General features: G+C 40.1%; 1 protein-coding gene and 1 pseudogene across 5 annotated transcripts in view; both read left to right on the top strand.

Annotated features, from left to right (window-relative positions):
* LOC113075287 (zinc finger protein 721-like) overlaps nucleotides 1-8,884 on the top strand; it is an 85,219-nt pseudogene extending 76,335 nt beyond the window's left edge.
* The window catches only part of LOC113075279 (zinc finger protein 271-like), a 57,853-nt gene that overhangs the window by 15,448 nt on the left and 26,192 nt on the right, over nucleotides 1-16,213 (top strand). The window contains exon 1 of one of the 5 annotated variants that reach the window (XM_026247981.1): nucleotides 3,721-5,723. The exons of 2 other annotated variants lie outside the window; for them this stretch is intronic. The gene's annotated coding sequence lies outside the window, so the exon portion shown is untranslated. Of the gene's footprint in view, nucleotides 1-3,720; nucleotides 5,724-12,772; nucleotides 13,232-16,213 lie in introns of those variants that run through there. 2 more of the 5 variants (XM_026247980.1, XM_026247985.1) reach the window with 2 other exon arrangements.

The raw sequence follows: 16,213 nt of genomic DNA, 5'->3' as shown, positions 1-16,213 counted from the left end.
CCAGGGCGGAGCGGAAGACCACCACGGCCTTGTGGTCAAAGTCAGAGCCCTCCAGGGCGGAGCGGAAGACCACCACGGCCTTGTGGTCAAAGTCAAAGCCCTCCAGGGCAGAGCGGAAGACCACAACATCTTTGTGGTCAGGGCGGAAACCCCCCAGGGTGGAGCGGATGACCACCACGTCTTTGTGGTCGAGGCCGGAGTCCACCAGGGCGGAGCGGAAGACCACCACAGCTTTGTGGTCAAAGTCAGAGTCCCCCAGGGTGGAGCGGATGACCACCACCTCTTTGTGGTCAGGGCGGAAGCCCCCCAGGTCCAAGTGGAAGACCACCACAGCCATGTGGTCAGGACGAGAGCCCCCCAAGGCGGAGCAGATGACCCACACGCCCCCGTGGTTGAGGCCGGAGTCCCCCAGGATGGAGCAGCAGACCACCACGTGACCTGACCCGACTCCGGAGAGTCCACCGGAATCTGACCCGACTCCGGAGAGTCCACCGGGACCTGACTCAACTCTGGAGAGTCCACCGGGACCTGCCTCGACTCTGAACTGTCTGTGGAAACCTGAGGCGCCTCGGTCTCGGGCACTGCCTCTGGAACGGCCTCGGGCATCACCTCGGTAACGGTCTCTGGAACAGTCTCGGCATCAGGCACAGCCTCGGCCTCCGGATCAGTCTCGGGCACAGTCTCGGCATCGGGCACCGCCTCAGCATCGGGCACCGCCTCGGCCTCCGGAACAGCGCCGGGCACCGCCTCGACCTCCGGAACAGTCTCGGGCACCGCCTCGGCCTCGGGCATCTCCTCGGCCTCCAGAACAGCCTCGGGCACCGCCTCGGTAACTGCATTGGGAACAGCCTCGGGCACCGCCTCGGCCTCGGGCACCTCCTCGGCCTCCGGAACAGCATCGAGCACCGACTCGGCATCGGGCGCTGCCTTGGCATCGGGTGCCACCTCGGCCTCTGGAACAGCCTCTGGCACCGCCTCGGTAACTGCAATGGGAACAGCCTCGGGCACCGCCTCGGCCTCTAGAACAGGATCGAGCACCGCCTCGGCCTCTGGAACAGCAACGGGCACTTGACCTCAGACACCACCTCGGCCTCCGGAACAGCCTCGGCATCGGGTGCCACCTCGGCCTCTGGAACAGCGTCGGGCACCGCCTCGGCCTCTGGAACAGCAACGGGAACCGCCTCGGCCTCCGGAACAGCATCGGGCACCGCCTCTGCCTCCGGGACAGCATCGTGCACCTTATCTGGAGACTCAGGGTTTGAGTCGGCCATCTTGTGCGGTGGCGCTGGGCTGGCGGCCATCTTGTGCTGTGGCGCTGGGCTGGCTGCCATCTTGTGCTGTGGCGCTGGGCTGGCGGCCCTCTTGTACTGTGGCGCTGGACCGGTGGCCAATTTGGGCATTGGCGCCGGGTTAGCGGCCATCTTGTACTGTGGCGCTGGGCTGGCGGCCATCTCGTGCTGTGGCACTGGGCTGGCGGCCATCTTGTGTTGTGGCGCTGGACTGGCGGCCATCTTGTACGTTGGCGCTGGACCGGTGGCCAATTTGGGCATTGGCGCTGGGTTAGCGGTCATCTTGTACTGTGGCGCTGGGCTGGCGGCCATCTCGTGCTGTGGCCCTGGGCTGGCGGCCATTTTGTGTTGTGGCGCTGGACTGGCGGCCATCTTGTACTGTGGTGCTGGACCGATGGCCAATTTGGGCATTGGCGCTGGGTTAGCGGCCATCTTGTACTGTGGCGCTGGGCTGACGGCCATCTTGTGCAGTGGTGCTGGGCTGACGACCATCTTGGGCAGTGGTGCTGGGCTGACGACCACCCCGCCGGAAGAGACAGGAGTGGCTGGGGCATCCCACCGACACCGATGCTGCAGGTAGCGCACGAATTCCCAGAATTCCAGTGTCTCTAATTGCGCCATCTCATCCTGAGACACTGGATCATCCAGCCCATCATTAAAATAGTCTTTAAGGGCCGCATCGTTATAGCCCAGGCTTTCGGCCAGGGACCAGAACACCTGAGCCAGGGCCACCACTTCATTGCCCTCTTGGCGGAGGGCGGTCAACCTCAGATACTTGACTCGCCTCTCCGCCATCTTGGCTGGTGAACGGAAAAGCGACATACCGCTGGTTCTCGTGTGTGACGGAGTCCTTCTGTCACGATCGGCGTTTCAGGAATGAGATGAGAGAACCATGTGCAGGTATGTATCATTTATTAAAGGGATAATCCAAAGGGGTAAACAGTCCAGGCAGGGTCAAAACCAGAGAATCCAAATCAGAACATTAACAGGACACGAAGGCAAGACAAGACAAGACAAGACAAGACAAGACAAGGATGACGGACATGAAATAACCTGACATTAAACAAGGACTCCGTAACACAGACTAAGACAGACTGGGTATAAATAGACAGAAGGATAATGAGGGAACAAGAGAATGGTGGGGGACAATCAATTAACTTAACAAGGAGGAACGTGACCATATAAGGGAGGAGGAAGTGATCTTTAAACGATGCGACCGATTAGTACAGACCAAAACTCTAAAAATTTTTAGCAGCAATAATCAGTCAAATTTTCGAGTCTGTTCAGTGGCATTGTTTACGTTCTGTACCTCCAAAGTGGCCCACATCCGGATTGATGTTGCATCGTGAAAACCCTCTATAGATGGCACAACAGGATAATAAACCTTTGAAGGACTTCCACATTTATGCTCTGTTTCCAAACAGTTATAATGTCAAATAAATGTATACTCTGAAAGCTCCAAAAGACATGTATGATTATAATACTGGATGCTTGAAATTGAATGGGGGAATGTACATTTTAAACAGTTTATTGTACAGGTAAATTAATCACTGGTCTAATATAATGCACTGCTGCACTGTAACACACACACACACATAGACTACAGACAGTAGCTCGTACATCACACATGCACAGAATCATTCAGTGAGGAAATGTACTGTCATCTCTGTTCTGTTGTTTCTCCATAAAATAACTTAGAAATGGAGAAGTTCAAGCATATATTTCTTAATAACTAAAGCCCACAGCGTCACTACTACTAGAGAGACACTGCCATGTAGAAATAATTCACACACACAATCACTCTCACTAATACATTCATGTAAATGTAATCTTTACTGTGCTACGTTATCTATATCTGATTTAGAACAAGCAGAAATCTGTGAGAAATAGACTTCGACTCCACTTTCATCACATAAAAGTCAACTTAAAAAAAAACAGAAGTTGTTCAACCCCTAGTCAGTAGATCATCTTCAGATCCAGCACTTTCAGGTCTGATGACTCGTTCTCATCAAACATGACACAACAATGCATCTAGAAATAAAATCTCTCCTGTATAAACTAACAAAGAAACATCATCTAAAGTCACGGTGAATAAAGTTAATCTTCAAGACCAGCACAGTTTCAACTGTAACATTTTTATGAGGCTTCAGGTCTGAAGAATTACCCGAAAGTTCATACGAAAGAAAAACCACACTCATGTTCTTTACCTGCAAAGAGTTTTCCACATCTAAAGTTTAAACGTTCATCAGAAGGTACACACTGGTGTGCGAGATCATGTGTACTTTCAGTGTGAGAAGAGAGTTTCTTATGAGTTTCATTTATTAATTTGGTTTGTTTAGACCTTAATAAAAGTAAGTAGTTCATATATATATATATATATATATATATATATATATATATATATATATATATATATATGCGCTCTTGTTCAAACCTGACTACGTCAGACTTCGTACTTCTGCTCAATTTCAGTTCACTTCTGTACTCAGTCTGAAATAACAAACCATCTCCCAGTTTTCCTCCGGGTCCAAAACAGCCAGCTAATCAACTAACAGAGGGCGGACTGAGAGCCGTGACGTAGATGCTAAGCTCCCAGTTTAACATTGTAGTTTAGGTTAGAGAAATCGAAAATGACAGCAGACATGGAGTCACGGGATGCTATTTGCTCTGTAATTCGGAAATTCATAATACAGTAAGGCAAGTATAATAAATATAATATTTCATAATGTACGAATAAGTTAAAATGTACTATATGTGACTAAGAATTAATAGCAACACAAACATCTATAATGGTATTGTTCTGACACTTCCTCTTTAAGAAATCCAAATGTAGTGCGCATGGAACTGTAGCACACATACTTCGAACAGTAATGGAGAAGACGCTGAGGAATCGAGTGATTAATGCTGTTTAACTTGTTAAACGTTTATTTAAAGGCGTGTAAAAGGAAGAAATGGAAATACTTATCTGAGCTGCATCCTAAACGATCAACTTTGGGTGAACGATATCTGTTGGAGAGTTATTGTTTTTACTGTATCTGCTGATTAGTACAAGAGTGTAATATGACATATCAAAAGCTAAATTGTTTAACAATGGATTTTAATGAAGTATTAATGTATGCTGTTTATAATAAAATTTAATTGAATAAAACACTGGCGTAGTGAGTACAGAATGCCTGTTCTGACCCCAATTTGAGCTGTTTTGAATAGCGTTGTGCCTTACGGTTTTGTAACTTGCGCATAGATAAGCCAGCTCGTAAACTTCTGATAAAGCTGATTTAATGTTGTGGCTTATATAGGTACAGAAACTTCTGCCTAGTTATTGTCAGAATTTTTTTTTTAATTGCTACATGATAAATAATGATAGCATAACAGTAATTATAGATGATGCCATTAACATAGTTTTATGTTATCTAAGAACACATAATTTTATATGTCAAGCCTGGTAATCATATAAACATTAAAATGCCAACAACTAAACACTATAGTAACTGTTTAGGCCAGTGGTTTTCAAACTTTATACCATGTACCAACTCAGAAAATATTTAACTCTCCAAGTACCACCATACCAGCATTAAAATTCAGTAGCACAGTAGGCCTAACTATTAAAACTATTAAAAACCAGGCAGTTTTATCCCTAATAATAATATTTACTGTTGTCAGCCACTTTAATATTGTTAATATACAGTTTGAAAATTAACATTAACATTGCACTGTACTTACAAACAGGTACATAAAAAAATCTTAAATTAAATTGTTGTACCTAAAAGTTCAGTAAAAACTGTATTGCACTTAAATGTAAAAACAACTTTATTCAAATAAAGATCAAGTTAAAATGTATTTTGTTTTAAAATGAATTAATAATTAACTTGTGGATCATATGAGTCTTAATCATGATAAAATCACTTCTTCTCTTCTGCATTTCCCTTTAAAAACATTGCAATTAATCAATTTCTGAATATTATAATAATAAGTGGATCTCTTGTGTGCAACTGTGGATTGTGTGTGCGAGTATGGATCTCTCCCGTATTTTTTTTTTTTTTTTTTTTTGGGAGGTTTTGATACTGTTTTCACTCCATAATGGCAACAGCGATATGTCGTATGTTTGCTTGTAGCGTCAGACTTATATCATGTTTTGCTCCAAAAACACTAGGGAAACAGAATTTTCCGTTTAATTTGATTTACGTAGTTGCATCACGTTCCATTCGTGTACATGCAGGGGGCGGGGTTTATGAGCTGAACTTCTCAGGACTCACGCAGCAAACAAGTCTTTTTGGCGCCTGAAACTCCTTACCCGAGAGCTTCTTTTGGAAAGAGAGAAGGTTTTACATAAAAGTCTGTCTGTAATGCGAGGTAGCTTCGTGCAAAGCGCTTTTATTTAAGTCACCGCCTGATGAGGCACAAAGAGCCGAAGCTTTATACGTGGCGTCTTCTGAGGTGAGTTAACTGTTCACGGCATTTTCGCTTATTTAAATAAATACTCTTTGTTTATGCTGCAATATGCGAGGTCGTTCTGCAGTGTTTTTAATCGGTTTCGCGTAAGACATTTTAAATCTATACATAAATATATGAGCAGGATTATAATATAGACACAGGGAACACTATTTTGCTTTTGTGGTGTTTTATGTAGCCTACATGTCTTTTTTTAAGTAACCACTGTCAGGTTTTGCACAAGCAAAATTGTACCAAAGATAATTTAATTATTGTCTCAGAATGCAAAATCAAACTATATTTATATATTATTATTATGTGCTCTAGTGTAGTTATTGACCTGTGTTGTTAATGGAGTTGGGTGTCATCAGGTTGCAGCAAGTATTCGGACTTTAATGATTTGTTTCTATCTGCAAACACTCAGACTAAAGAGAGATGATCTGCAGACTGGTCCTGAAGTTATTGAATGAGTGTTTATAATCTGAAACTCATTAATATTAGAGCAGCTGAAAATATGTCAGTGGGTGTCTTGTTTAGAATCACTAATGACTAGTAATGAAATTAAATATTTGTCGTAGTAACAGAACAAAGGGCTAGTGGTGCTTGAGACATTGTTACTGTAAAAAAATAATACTTATAAGATATTTACGACTAATTCTGCTACTAGAGCTGGGGAACTTAACTCAAAATCTGGATCATGTTGGCTTTGTTTGTTTCTTTTTTTTTAACGGCTTCAAGATTTATCACATTTTCCCCTCCTGACTGAGACTTTATCAGAATGCATTCAACAGCTGCAGAACTACTGTCTGTGAATTAAACTATAATTCATTGCATCTAAATGTCCTACAATGCAAAGATGTTTTCTTGCCCTGTGTAATATAATACAGTACTATATATAAGTAACAGGAGTTAGCCTGCACTACACCACTGAGTGATGATGGCCCATTATGGGAGGTCCTTTGTCTCTCATGTGTGAATCACGAAATATTCATGGCCATTGTCACTCCTTCAAATACAGCCTTTCTTACACAAATCATGTCTTACAAAGTGTAAGTCAGTCTGTTGTTTTGAATGAGTGAACAGGGTGATTTTGTGTCCCACAACAGTATCACTTTCAGTTAAGCTCCTCCCCAACAATCAAACCTTCACTAAAGCTCCTCCCACAATAGGATCACCTTCAGTGAAGCTCCTCCCACTGCAGTTCATCAATAAATGCTGGAATATTCCAATCAGTCTACAAGTGAAGAGGAGCATCAAAGCATCAGGAAGAAGTGAAATCTGCAGAGACAAGAGTTTATTGAAGAACAGAGAGAACATGAGAGATCTAGAACCCTGCAGAATGAACCACACTGAAGAACAAACAGGTTGGTGTTTATTCTTGATTCTTCAGTGATGATGAACATTAAGGTTATAAAGCTTCAAACAGTTTGTCATATTTTCATTTGTTGTGATGGGAAAGATGTATAGAGCTGTTCAATAATATAGTTGAAGCAGCAAATGGTAAGGGTTCTCACTATAGAAGCATGGGATTTGTGTCTTATGTTGTAAAATGTTTAATAATGATAATTATTATTAATATGAATAAGTATAACAGGAAGAACAATGTCCATCACTCCAGTAAAGATCCAGAGACATATCATTTATAAAAATTAACAAAATATTTTGTATAACACTTGTCCACACTACACTGTTATTTCAGGGTTCACATGTATGTCTTTTTTAAACATTTCTCTCGGTGATTTGCAAAAAATTTTTTGTTTTTTAACTTGTATTTTAGAGTTGATTGAAGAAAACGAGGAGCATGAAGAACTGAATAAAGAGGAGGACAAACATGTCAAAACTGGAGAAAACTCTTTGAGTCGCTCTCAAACCAAACAGAAAGATTTAAAGAAAAGAAGAGACGAGAAATCTTTCACCTGCACTCAGTGTGGAAAGAGTTTGAGAAGCAAACATGGTCTTGAGATGCACACGAGGATCCACACTGGAGAGAAACCTTACAGATGTGATCAGTGCGGGAAGAGTTTCAGACATTCATCAAACCTTAAGATACACATGAACATCCACACTGGAGAGAAACTGTATGAATGTGATCAGTGTGGAAAAACATTTTTGACGGCTTCAATCCTGAAGCAGCACCTGAAAGTTCATTCAAAGGAGAAACCACATTCATGTTCTTTGTGTGGAAAGAGTTTTTCACATCTGCAGAATTTCAAAGTACATCAGAAGATACACACTGGTGTGAGAGAATATATGTGCTTTGAGTGTGAGAAGACTTTTATTAGAGCTGAACATTTGAAACAGCACGAGATGATCCACACTGGAGAGAAACCTTACAAGTGTTCACACTGTGACAAGAGATTCATTCGGTTAGGAGACCTGAAATCACATGAGAGGATCCATACTGGAGAGAAACCTTACAAGTGTTCACACTGTGACAAGAGATTCAATCAGTTAGGATCCCTGAAATCACATGAGAGGATCCACACTGGAGAGAAACCTTACAAGTGTTCACTCTGCGACAAGAGATTCAGTCGGTTAGGAGACCTGAAAACACATGAGAGGATCCACACTGGAGAGAAACCGTATCACTGCACTGTATGTGGGAAGAGTTTCAGTCAATCATCTCATCTACTCGTGCATATCAAAAACATTCACAGTCAGTAGTAGGGGATACACAGACTTATCGACTACTCGACATCAATGCTCTGCCATGACGCTTTAAGCTTGATGTTGATTAGTCGCTGGTCCTATAGGTGGTTTTCACGGACGCGTCATCAATCCGGAAGTCAGCCATGTTAAACTATTAAAAACCAGGCAGTTTTATCCCTAATAATAATATTTACTGTTGTCAGCCACTTTAATATTGTTAATATACAGTTTAAAAATTAACATTAACATTGCACTGTACTTACAAACAGGTACATAAAAAAATCTTAAATTAAATTGTTGTACCTAAAAGTTCAGTAAAAACTGTATTGCACTTAAATGTAAAAACAACTTTATTCAAATAAAGATCAAGTTAAAATGTATTTTGTTTTAAAATGAATTAATAATTAACTTGTGGATCATATGAGTCTTAATCATGATAAAATCACTTCTTCTCTTCTGCATTTCCCTTTAAAAACATTGCAATTAATCAATTTCTGAATATTATAATAATAAGTGGTGATTTCACACTGGAGAGAAACCGTATCACTGCACTGTATGTGGGAAGAGTTTCAGTCAATCATCTAATCTACTCGTGCATATCAAAAACATTCACAGTCAGTATTAGGGGATACACAGACTTATCGACTACTCGACATCAATGCTCTGCCATGACGCTTTAAGCTTGATGTTGATTAGTCGCTGGTCCTATAGGTGGTTTTCACGGACGCGTCATCAATCCGGAAGTCAGCCATGTTGGAGCAAATGAACATTAACAATGCCACTGAACGGACTCGCAAATTTGACTGATAATTGCTGATTAAAGAAGGCGTTTGTGGTTGAGAGAGGTACAGTTACAGCACATGTGTAAATGAAGAGTCGACTATGGCTTAAATGTTGATAGAGTTAACTATGGCTACATTCACACTGTTAGTCCAAATACGATTATCTTTGCATCCGATTGGAATCTGATCTAAAATAATGATGTTCACACTGTATATCACAACTGTTCAGATCTGATTTGTGTACCATGCAGCTCTTTGGCAATGCGGGAATGACGTTGCGTTGATGGAGGTGTTTACATTTGCGATAGATATGTTGTTTTATTTAAATTTTACAACTTGTAAATGTGTACCCGATGCACTGGACTACTGCGTCTTGAGCTGCAGAACTGTAGGAGGCTGGTATGTAACGTTACAGCTTTTTTTCCGCGCTGCGCTGGATTCAAAAATAATAATTGTCTGCTTGTCCGGCACTCTGCAACAAAAAAAGCCTTGTTTCGGCAGCGACTTTAAGCATGTTCTCTATAACATAATTATTCTATAATACTATGTATTCGACAGCTGCTCAGGTCCACATTTTAAGCCTGCTGGAGCACATTAAGCAGCAGCAGCACCCGCTGGTGGCCAAGATCAATCACCTGAGCAGCAGGTTGCTCAAGAGCCAGAGTGTCCTGAATGCATTCAGCTGCCCATCGAATCACTGGAAGCGGTGGATGAGCATTTTGTAAAAATTAATTGACACATATGCATGTGTTTGATGACTGATGCTGTAACTGTACCTCTCTAAACCACAAACGCCTTCTTTAATCACTTTTTTTGGTCTCTTCTCTTTAACTTTTGACAGAACTCAAAATGTTTTTAAACGATGCGACCGATTAGTACAGACCAAAACTAAAAAATTTTTTAGCAGCAATAATCAGTCAAATTTTCGAGTCTGTTCAGTGGCATTGTTTACGTTCTGTGCCTCCAAAGTGGCCCACATCCGGATTGATGTTGCATCGTGAAAACCCTCTATAGATGGCACAACAGGATAATAAACCTTTGAAGGACTTCCACATTTATGCTCTGTTTCCAAACAGTTATAATGTCAAATAAATGTATACTCTGAAAGCTCCAAAAGACATGTATGATTATAATACTGGATGCTTGAAATTGAATGGGGGAATGTACATTTTAAACAGCTTATTGTACAGGTAAATTAATCACTGTTCTAATCTAATGCGCTGCTGCACTGTAACACACACACACACACACACACACACACACACACACACACACACACACACACACACATAGACTACAGACAGTAGCTCGTACATCACACATGCACAGAATCATTCAGTGAGGAAATGTACTGTCATCTCTGTTCTGTTGTTTCTCAATAAAATAACTTAGAAATGGAGAAGTTCAAGCATATATTTCTTAATAACTAAAGCCCACAGCGTCACTACTACTAGAGAGACACTGCCATGTAGAAATAATTCACACACACAATCGCTCTCACTAATACATTCATGTAAATGTAATCTTTACTGTGCTACGTTATCTATATCTGATTTAGAACAAGCAGAAATCTGTGAGAAATAGACTTCGACTCCACTTTCATCACATAAAAGTCAACTTAAAAAAAAACAGAAGTTGTTCAACCCCTAGTCAGTAGATCATCTTCAGATCCAGCACTTTCAGGTCTGATGACTCGTTCTCATCAAACATGACACAACAATGCATCTAGAAATAAAATCTCTCCTGTATAAACTAACAAAGAAACATCATCTAAAGTCACGGTGAATAAAGTTAATCTTCAAGACCAGCACAGTTTCAACTGTAACATTTTTATGAGGCTTCAGGTCTGAAGAATTACCTGAAAGTTCATACGAAAGAAAAACCACATTCATGTTCTTTACCTGCAAAGAGTTTTCCACATCTAAAGTTTAAACGTTCATCAGAAGGTACACACTGGTGTGAGAGATCATGTGTACTTTCAGTGTGAGAAGAGAGTTTCTTATGAGTTTCATTTATTAATTTGGTTTGTTTAGACCTTAATAAAAGAAAGTAGTTCATATATATATATGCGCTCTTGTTCAAACCTGACTACGTCAGACTTCGTACTTCTGCTCAATTTCAGTTCACTTCTGTACTCAGTCTGAAATAACAAACCATCTCCCAGTTTTCCTCCGGGTCCAAAACAGCCAGCTAATCAACTAACAGAGGGCGGACTGAGAGCCGTGACGTAGATGCTAAGCTCCCAGTTTAAGATTGTAGTTTAGGTTAGAGAAATCGAAAATGACAGCAGACATGGAGTCACGGGATGCTATTTGCTCTGTAATTCGGAAATTCATAATACAGTAAGGCAAGTATAATAAATATAATATTTCATAATGTACGAATAAGTTAAAATGTACTATATGTGACTAAGAATTAATAGCAACACAAACATCTATAATGGTATTGTTCTGACACTTCCTCTTTAAGAAATCCAAATGTAGTGCGCATGCAACTGTAGCACACATACTTCGAACAGTAACGGAGAAGACGCTGAGGAATCGAGTGATTAATGCTGTTTAACTTGTTAAACGTTTATTTAAAGGCGTGTAAAAGGAAGAAATGGAAATACTTATCTGAGCTGCATCCTAAACGATCAACTTTGGGTGAACGATATCTGTTGGAGAGTTATTGTTTTTACTGTATCTGCTGATTAGTACAAGAGTGTAATATGACATATCAAAAGCTAAATTGTTTAACAATGGATTTTAATGAAGTATTAATGTATGCTGTTTATAATAAAATTTAATTGAATAAAACACTGGCATAGTGAGTAAAGAATGCCTTTTCTGACTCCAATTTGAGCTGTTTTGAATAGCGTTGTGCCTTACGGTTTTGTAACTTGCGCATAGATAAGCCAGCTCGTAAACTTCTGATAAAGCTGATTTAATGTTGTGGCTTATATAGGTACAGAAACTTCTGCCTAGTTATTGTCAGAATTTTTTTTTTTAATTGCTACATGATAAATAATGATAGCATAACAGTAATTATAGATGATGCCATTAACATAGTTTTATGTTATCTAAGAACACATAATTTTATATGTCAAGCCTGGTAATCATATAAACATTAAAATGCCAACAACTAAACACTATAGTAACTGTTTAGGCCAGTGGTTTTCAAACTTTATACCATGTACCAACTCAGAAAATATTTAACTCTCCAAGTACCACTATACCAGCATTAAAATTCAGTAGCACAGTAGGCCTAACTATTAAAACTATTAAAAACCAGGCAGTTTTATCCCTAATAAGAATATTTACTGTTGTCAGCCACTTTAATATTGTTAATATACAGTTTGAAAATTAACATTAACATTGCACTGTACTTACAAACAGGTACATAAAAAAAAACTTAAATTAAATTGTTGTACCTAAAAGTCCAGTAAAAACTGTATTGCACTTAAATGTAAAAACAACTTTATTCAAATAAAGATCAAGTTAAAATGTATTGTTTTAAAATGAATTAATAATTAACTTGTGGATCATATGAGTCTTAATCATGATAAAATCACTTCTTCTCTTCTGCATTTCCATTTAAAAACATTGCAATTAATAGATTTCTGAATATTATAATAATAAGTGGATCTCTTGTGTGCAACTGTGGATTGTGTGTGCGAGTATGGATCTCTCCCGTATTTTTTTTTTTTTTTTTTTGGGGAGGTTTTGATACTGTTTTCACTCCATAATGGCAACAGCGATATGTCGTATGTTTGCTTATAGCGTCAGACTTATATCATGTTTTGCTCCAAAAACACTAGGGAAACAGAATTTTCCGTTTAATTTGATTTACGTAGTTGCATCACGTTCCATTCGTGTACATGCAGGGGGCGGGGTTTATGAGCTGAACTTCGCAGGACTCACGCAGCAAACAAGTCTTTTTGGCGCCTGAAACTCCTTACCCGAGAGCTTCTTTTGGAAAGAGAGAAGGTTTTACATAAAAGTCTGTCCGTAATGCGAGGTAGCTTCGTGCAAAGCGCTTTTATTTAAGTCACCGCCTGATGAGGCACAAAGAGCCGAACCTTTATACGTGGCGTCTTCTGAGGTGAGTTAGCTGTTCACGGCATTTTCGCTTATTTAAATAAATACTCTTTGTTTATGCTGCAATATGCGAGGTCGTTCTGCAGTGTTTTTAATCGGTTTTGCGTAAGACATTTTAAATCTATACATAAATATATGAGCAGGATTATAATATAGACACAGGGAACACTATTTTGCTTTTGTGGTGTTTTATGTAGCCTACATGTCTTTTTTTAAGTAACCACTGTCAGGTTTTGCACAAGCAAAATTGTACCAAAGATAATTTAATTATTGTCTCAGAATGCAAAATCAAACTATATTTATATATTATTATGTGCTCTAGTGTAGTTATTGACATGTGTTGTTAATGGAGATGGGTGTCATCAGGTTGCAGCAAGTATTCAGACTTTAATGATTTGTTTCTATCTGCAAACACTCAGACTAAAGAGAGATGATCTGCAGACTGGTCCTGAAGTTATTGAATGAGTGTTTATAATCTGAAACTCATCAATATTAGAGCAGCTGAAAATATGTCAGTGGGTGTCTTGTTTAGAATCACTAATGACTAGTAATGAAATTAAATATTTGTCGTAGTAACAGAACATAGGGCTAGCGGTGCTTGAGACATTGTTCCTGTAAAAAAAAATACTTATAAGATATTTACGACTAATTCTGCTACTAGAGCTGGGGAACTTAACTCAAAATCTGGATCATGTTGGCTTTGTTTGTTTCTTTTTTTTAACGGCTTCAAGGCTTATCACATTTTCCCCTCCTGACTGCTGATATTGTTGGATCAGCAGCTATGCTAATTACATCCAGTGGTAACTAGGATTTACACAAGCTCCAGTCTGGATCCAGAACACCTGAGAAGAGATGATGCTAACCCTGAATCAACAAACAGAACTAACAAATATTGCTACAAGTGTTACTGCATCATATACCAGAACACACAAAGGCAGTTGCTAAAGCCTGTTGATGTGTGCGGTCTAGCTCTCTTCTGGGTGACGTGTGCGCAGGCGCGCTTTTCCGAGTTAAATGCTCATATAAGGAGTTCCATTCTTGTCTACGTCTTAGAACCATGATCGAAAAAAAACAGTCGAAAACTTGTACCAACCCGGAAGTACGATTTTTGGCACAGAAATTCTCAGTCATTCTTCTAAATTATTTTTAAAAACTTTGGCCATATTTAGCACGAGAATCCATCTCTTTAAAACTGTGAACAACTCTGAATACATAAAACACCATTGTACCCCCCCCCCCCACCTTTAAAGATACAATTTGTAAGATATTTGCAGTAAAATATCCAAAAACCACTAGGCTAGTGTTATATATTTTGTCCAGCTGATTACTAACAATATATCTCTTTATTTTAATACTTGTAAATTATGAGAAAATTCCCATTCTAAACGGTGACATGGGGCAGTGCAGTCACCTGTCAATGACGTTAGTTACCCTTTGTTACCGGCTTTACTGACGTAGAAACCACATGACAATAGTGTCATGGACAAATGTGGAAGTAGTGTCTAGTGTCCAGAAAACCACTAGCTTGCTTCGAGCAGTTCCTTATTTATTTCTTGCATGTTTTATGGTGGATTGTGTTACTTATTTATGGAACATAATTACTGTTTACCGTCTGCCGCTGGTTCTGTTGACAAGGACAGCTCCCGAATGCTTATTAAGCGTATGGGAAACCAAACGACCTACTAAGAGTTTGGGACAAGAGGAGAGAAAGAGCGAGGATCAATATCGGTGTTGCATTTTCTAGATGGAGAGCGCTTCACGACAAACTTCAACTAGAAAGAGATGCCAATCTCGCTTGTTTTACTTGACAGGTGAGTTGTTTTGATTCATATCTTTGCATCTGTTAAATCCATGATTTTATCTTTCCGTCTGATTGATGGCCGTCAGCGGTTGGGTAAAAGAACAAATCCCATCATTCCACGCTCCTTCTTAGCGTCATCAAACCACGATTTTGTTATTGTTTTGGTAGTGCACCCTCTCGTGGCAGGCCATACAACCTGGACCTTTAACATATATTTACTTATGTGCTGATTTACAACAAAAGACATAAATCTGATGCAGTTGTACTTACCTGAATGGGGTCTTTTACCATATTTTAATTTACATTTAATCATTTTGCAGACACTTTTATCCAAAGCGACTTACAAATGAGAACAATAGAAGGAGTCAGATCAACAAGAGAACAACAACAGTATACAAGTGCCATGACTAGTCTAATTTAGTCTAGTACAGAAGGCATAGCCAGTTTTTATTTATTTATTTATTTTTATAAATACAAAAGGCAAGAAAAGTGCTAGTATTAGTTAGTTAAGTGCTGGCGAAAGAAAATTAGTCTTTAGATTTTTCTTGAAAATGAGTAAAGACTCGAAGACTGTACGAATTGAGATTGGGAGGTCATTCCACCAGCTGGGCACAGTCTAGGAAAAAGTCAGTGAGAGTGATTTTGAACTTCTTTGGGATGGCACCACATGGGATTGCGTCATTCACTTGAAGAGCACAAACTTCTGGAGGGCACATACGATTTAACCAGTGAGTTTAGGTATGTTGGTGCTGTGCCAGTGGTCGTCTTGTAGGCAAGCATCAGTACCTTGAATTTGATGCGAGAAGCTACTGGTAGCCAGTGTAACCTGATGAGGAGAGGAGTAACATGAGCTTTTTTTGGCTCATTGAAGACAGCCCTCGCTGCTGCATTCTGGATCAGTTGCAGAGGCTTGATAGTACATTGAGGAAGGCCCACCAGGAGAGCATTACAATAGTCCAGTCTGGAGAGAACAAGAGATTTGGACAAGAAGTTGGGTGGCTTGTTCTAATAGGAAGGGTCTAATCTTCCTAATTTTGTATAAGGCAAATCTGCAGGACCGGGTCATTGTAGCAATATGGTCTGTGAAGCTTAACTGATGATCCATCACAACTCCTAGGTTTCTGGCTGTCCTGGAAGGAGTTATGGTTGACAAACTCAGCTGTAGAGAGAAGTTGGGATGAAACG

This window comes from Carassius auratus, unplaced genomic scaffold, assembly GCF_003368295.1.
Source record: "Carassius auratus strain Wakin unplaced genomic scaffold, ASM336829v1 scaf_tig00016667, whole genome shotgun sequence".
Lineage (NCBI taxonomy): Eukaryota > Metazoa > Chordata > Actinopteri > Cypriniformes > Cyprinidae > Carassius > Carassius auratus.
The sequence above is the reverse complement of the archived record's forward strand: the minus strand, read 5'-3'. Positions and strand labels throughout refer to the sequence as shown.